The 5,483-nt window shown below is 45.6% G+C and overlaps 1 protein-coding gene across 1 annotated transcript in view; it reads left to right on the top strand.

Moving 5' to 3' along the window:
• Positions 1-5,483, top strand: part of LOC110327499 (nuclear receptor ROR-alpha) — a 93,202-nt gene that overhangs the window by 7,494 nt on the left and 80,225 nt on the right. The gene's annotated exons all lie outside the window — the stretch shown is intronic.

Below are 5,483 nucleotides of genomic sequence, written 5' to 3' on the forward strand. Positions count from 1 at the left end.
CACACACACACACACACACACACACACACACACACAGAGAGAGAGGGGGGGGGATATCAATCATTAGAACCACTGATAGTCTTTGGGCATCAGAAGAAACTGTTTAGCTCCTTGGCTTATGAAGGCTCGGATGGCTTAATTCACCCAAATTTTCAGGTTGTCTAGAAAGTAAAGTATATATGATAGAGGGTAATTGAGCTTGAGAGAGTTTACAGGTTAAACTACTGGAAACAGGCTAGGGCGTTACTCACTTAGTAGAGGGCTTGCCTAACATTTAGAAGGCCCCATGTTCAAGCTACAGTTCTGTCTAAAGCAGGCATGGCGGTGCACGCCAGTAATCCCAGCGCTCGTGGGGTAGGAGCAACTGAAGGTTATCCTCAGTCAGCTACCTAGGAAAGTTGACACAGACCAGCCTGCAAAACCAAAGACAGGGCTCAAAAACAGACAGACAAATAAAAATAGCAGCACACATAAAAGCGCCCTGTGTCGAGTCGGAGAAAAGAACTCGTGTGAGTAATAGTTTTAGGCTCTTTAGTGAGCTTTGAATGTGGCTTTGCCTGGTTGGTATCAACCATGGAACAATTTTACCTCTGTGGAGGAGCCAGAGGCACCTAAGCCCTGAAAATTTTTCCCACTGAAATGCCTTTTGGGAGTTGCAGGGGGACACACCCCAGAGGCGTAAAAAACACGAGGTACGGTGGGATTTTTCATGGCTCGAAGTTTGGGACCCGAGCTGTAATAGCAGAGAGAACCAAGATGAAAGATACCGCTGGGATTTTAAAGGAGTGTGATTCTGGCCTTGCTGGTACTCGAAAGAGGCAACTGGAACTTTTCATGAAAACAAGGCAAAAACAACAACAAGAAGGGGTTGGAGTTGGGGGGGGGGGGCAGAGAAACGGCTGCTTTGGCCCTTTGATCTTAGAAATAAGGTCGTGGTTAAGAAGTGAGGACTTGTGGTTAGGTTGAGATCAGCTATTGAAGCAAATTATTCTTTTTTTTTTCCCCAAAGTGCACCACCCAGAAGTGTGATTCGCATGCTGTTTGTATTTGTTTTCTTTATATATTTTTTTTCTGTTTTGTCACGGATTGTTATCTTCATTTCTCACTTCTGATTTCTACAGAACACAGCGCAAACATAAATATTTCTTTCGGACAATGCCTGAGCGTTTCCTGTATGCTAGACCATTCTGGTGCCAGCTATATGCTGTGATAGTCAGATTCAAGCTCTTCCTGTCAGTCAGGTGTCTCGGGTGGTGAATCAGCATTTTTTTTTTTTTTTTTTTTTTTAAATACCAAGATGCTGGCAACCAGTTAACCAGAGAGGACTATGCTGAGGGTTTTGGATTGGCAAGTTTGTAGTTTCTCAGAGGTACATACCATTTGAAAACCAAGACACTTGACTTGGCAACACACAAAACTGTCTGATCCCTCGAAACATTAATCGGTTAAGGCCCACTCTTAACATCTATGTGTGAACATGGCTTGATTTCAAGTAATCAAAGAGTTAACAATAAAATATCTTCGCAAGTGATCCTAGGACTGGTTCCTGAACCTGGAGTAAAGCTCCTCACTGGAATCTGTAACTGGCGGATTACTGAGTCCCACCTAGAGATGGCATGGTGGAGTCAGTGTTGGGTGGGGCCCCAAGGGCGGCTTTAATCAGCATCCTGGGTGTTTCTGATGCAGGCCGGCATCCTTGGGCCTTAATTTGTTACACCCTTGTGTTCGAAGGTGTCAGCTCTGGGGTGGGTGGTGGGCTGCTCTACTCCCTCAGTGGTTCCTAGAGACCGGTCAATCATCGCCATCCCATGGAAGGCATTTATCTTGCATAGAGTTCTGTTTCTGGTGACCTGGGCCAAAACTAATGAGTCAGTATTCACAAATGTTCTTTTGACGGTCGTGAGGGTTAGATCAGTCTGGAAAGCCTTGCCCTGGCCTCCTAACTAAGGACGAAAGTGAAGCCCCAACAGCGAATGATCTTAGGGTAAACACAGGCTTCCTCGGGGTCCTCTGAAGAGAAATAGAGATGGGAACCCAATGTGAGGGATTTCTGTCATCACTTGGAATAGTTTTCAGCAACAGCCACACTTGGAATAGTTTTCTGTGGCCTTTGCTAAACACCACCATGGAGGAGGAAGAGGGTGGAATGTTACCCCCAGATCTCTTAGCCCAACATGACCTAAACAGAAGAGGGTCCTGAGGCAGTCGAGGTAGTCCAATAGGGTGCTTGTGATAATGGCAAACTCTGTACTCCTTTTCCTGAATGACACTGTCTGGAGTTCTGGCCTCTGTTTGCAACATTGTCTTGGTGAGTTCCAGCCCTGTTTGTGGGAACTGTATCTCCCAGAGCAAGCAGGTGGGGGAGTCGGCCAGAGTCCAGCCAACTCTAATGGAAACAGCAGCGCCTTTCCTGGGTTGCCTTTTCTATCTTTCTTCTTTGTTTAAAATTTTATTTCTTTTTTTCAGCAACAAAGTAAAGATTCCCTACCCCTAAGCTCTTCCTCGGCACTTCCTATGAACAAAAGGGCCTTTCTCAGGCCTAAGCATCCTCCCAGTGTGTCTGCAGTGGCCAAGCTGGGGGAGTGGGGTTAATGACCAGACATCCTACCTCCTACTCCAAATGACCAGACACCCTGTCTCTGATTCCAATAACTAGACACCCTGCCTTTTGTGTAGAATGAGTTTTCATCTGGAAACGCCAGTAAAGTTGGACTCTGAGTGGTGTGGAGGCAGACAACGCTTCAACCGACTCTGGCCCTGGGAGGTGGTTGTGCAATATACCCCATTGCTTGGGGGCAAGCTTCAATGCTGTGGGCTGCTCAGACAGTGGTGACCGTGACATATGTAGTCTGTGTCCTTGGCGAGGGTATGCTGTGGTGGGTAATGTTTGAGTAAACATGCCAGCTGCCTTCATAGAGGTAACTCCAGCAGCACAGCCAGTCTGCCAGAAGTAGGATGGCTTGGTGGATGAGCACAAGAGCGCTCAATCACAGGCTTTCCCCAACCCTTGCTAAACGCCCTGCAGCAGGCCTAGAAAGGGGTTCAGAGGCTATCTGGTCTCTTAGCACCCAGTATTGTCAGTATATTAGACGGGATGGAACTTTCAAGGTACACAGGCTCTTAGGGATTAGAGAGCTGGAGTTTTTGAGGATTCTCACTGCTCTTACCAAGGACCTGAATTTTATTCCAGATGCTCATGCCAGACCGGTCACCCCGATCCAACACGATCTACTGGCCTCCTGTACTCATGTGCACATACCCCCCCCCACACACACACACACAGACACATACTTAAAAGTCAAATTTTAAACAATATATGTGTATTTGTGTGTGTGTGCTCTATTTGAGATTCTGGTGATCTTGGTCTGATGGCCTTGGTGGATCACACGTGCTGGTAAATTGTAAGCTGCATAGATGATTCTGATTGAGAAATCGCTTAAGTTCAACACCTTTATTTGATGCACGAGTCATCTGGTCCCCAGTTGCCATACAATGTTGAGGAGTGGAAAGCCCCCTGCCTGCGTGTGGAGGGAAGCAGAAGATGAAGGCATGGGTTCTAGTCTGCATCTGGTGCATGGTAACTGGCAGGTTTTCTTTGCTTGCGTTCTTTCCCTGTTTGTAAAATTAGAAGGTTGTGATTGACAGCTGCCAAGGTCTTTTCCAGAGCTCACATTTCTATTTAAAAAAAAAAAAAAGTTTCTGTTACAGTTGAAAGGTGGGCTGGGGTCTCGTTCAAGATGTAGGTAAGGCACACAGAAGCCTGCTTACTTCCTTACTCCCTGTCCCCAGCTAAAATTGCTTAAGATACTTCAGTCGGCTAACCAGCTCCTTTTGGAAGTGAAAATTCTAAGGTAGAAAGAGGTAATTACTAATGCCAGCTATTTAAACACATTTTAAAACAAGAAGGCTTTCATTAATATTAACAAATATGTCCAGACTTAGTTCTGGCAAATTACAGCCCTGCTTTATCAAGTTCTAGCCCAAAGCCTTTTCCATTTTTGATGGTTGAGTTGAAACCTAGGAGTGGGGAATTAGCTGAAAAATGAAAACCACCAAACAGCCTTACCCACTGTATTCCACAACGATTGTATTCCTGACTGCACACTAAAGCCACAGATCCCTAAGAGATGTAGTTTCTCCCAATGTGCTCACAGTGATTATGATTAGCAGGCAGAAATGGTGTGCCTCCTGGGCCACCTGCTTGAAAAAAAACAAACAAACAAAACAAAAACCAACAACAAATAGAACCGGAAGGAAACATGGAGATCTGTCCCTACTTCATTTTGAGGCCTGGAATCTGAGAGAACTTGAGTTTTATTGCAATGTTGATCAGAAAGAGAAGGGTCAGTTAGACACCAGTATCCGGTGATGTAAGTGAGGGTAGGGGTGAGGGGATGGTATTTGACATTTCCAGAGATGATTAAAAAGAATTTGAAAAGAAAATCTGATGGGAGTCAGCACATGAAATTAGAGTTGTATCTTCAACAGTGCCTTTAAAGACTGCGCACATTGCCTGTTTCTGGTTGGGTAGAAATTTAAGGGGAAAGCCAGGCTTCTCTCCAGTAGAATCGGCTAACAGAAGTTTCCTGTTTCCACCACTGCAGAGAAACAAAGTTGTTACAATGAGTTAAGATGGTTCAAACTTTTGGCAGCCTCTCCGCAGGCCCCTGCTGCTGCTGCCGCCAACTCTTTTTACAGTTTCTGTGTCGTTTCAAATGGTTGCTTAGGAGAAATACGACCAAACTCCTCGTTTTGACTGCTAAAATGGCTGGAGAGTTCTCGGGATGTTTTTATTTGCTAGAAATTTGTTTTGCAGTTAAGCTTCTCTTGTTGAGGGAGTTTGGTTACCAGCCATCTGACGATGCCTCGCCTCGGGGTGTTTACAGAAAAACGTGGGTGCTGCAATTATATTGGAGCACAGCCCTCCCCCACCACAGATAGCATGGCAATCAGCAGGAATGGGAAAACATGTATTTAAGGATTTGATGCTTGTAAAAAGGGGGCCGTAAAGGAACATGGTTGTTCAGATGTGAGAAGTGACTGGCGGCTCTCCTTGTAGGCATGCTAGTAACAATAAAGTCTCCGAGTTCAACATCAAAGTCATCACAGTTTACTCCACCAGTGACTTGCACATCAAAGGGGAGCTTAAGACAAAGGGAGGAATGCTTTACCTCATGGCCAGATCCTTTGGGGGAGTGGGGGGGGATGGCTCGCAGATCCTCACTTCATAAGGCAGGGCAATGAGAACCGATTTCCCTCCTACCACTTGACATTTACTTAGGAAAGATTCATCACAGGAGAGATCAGATCCTCTTCCTTCAGGCAGCAAACTGTACCAAGGCGGGCATCTCAAACTTCACCTAATATGCTACATGGAATTCTCTACCAAATAGGACAGTTTAAACTGGGTGAGCTTGTAGTTGGTTGGTGAATTACCCTTGACAACATAATTTGGGACCTCAGTTGGCTGTCTTCCCCCCCCC

This window comes from Mus pahari, chromosome 10, assembly GCF_900095145.1.
Source record: "Mus pahari chromosome 10, PAHARI_EIJ_v1.1, whole genome shotgun sequence".
Lineage (NCBI taxonomy): Eukaryota > Metazoa > Chordata > Mammalia > Rodentia > Muridae > Mus > Mus pahari.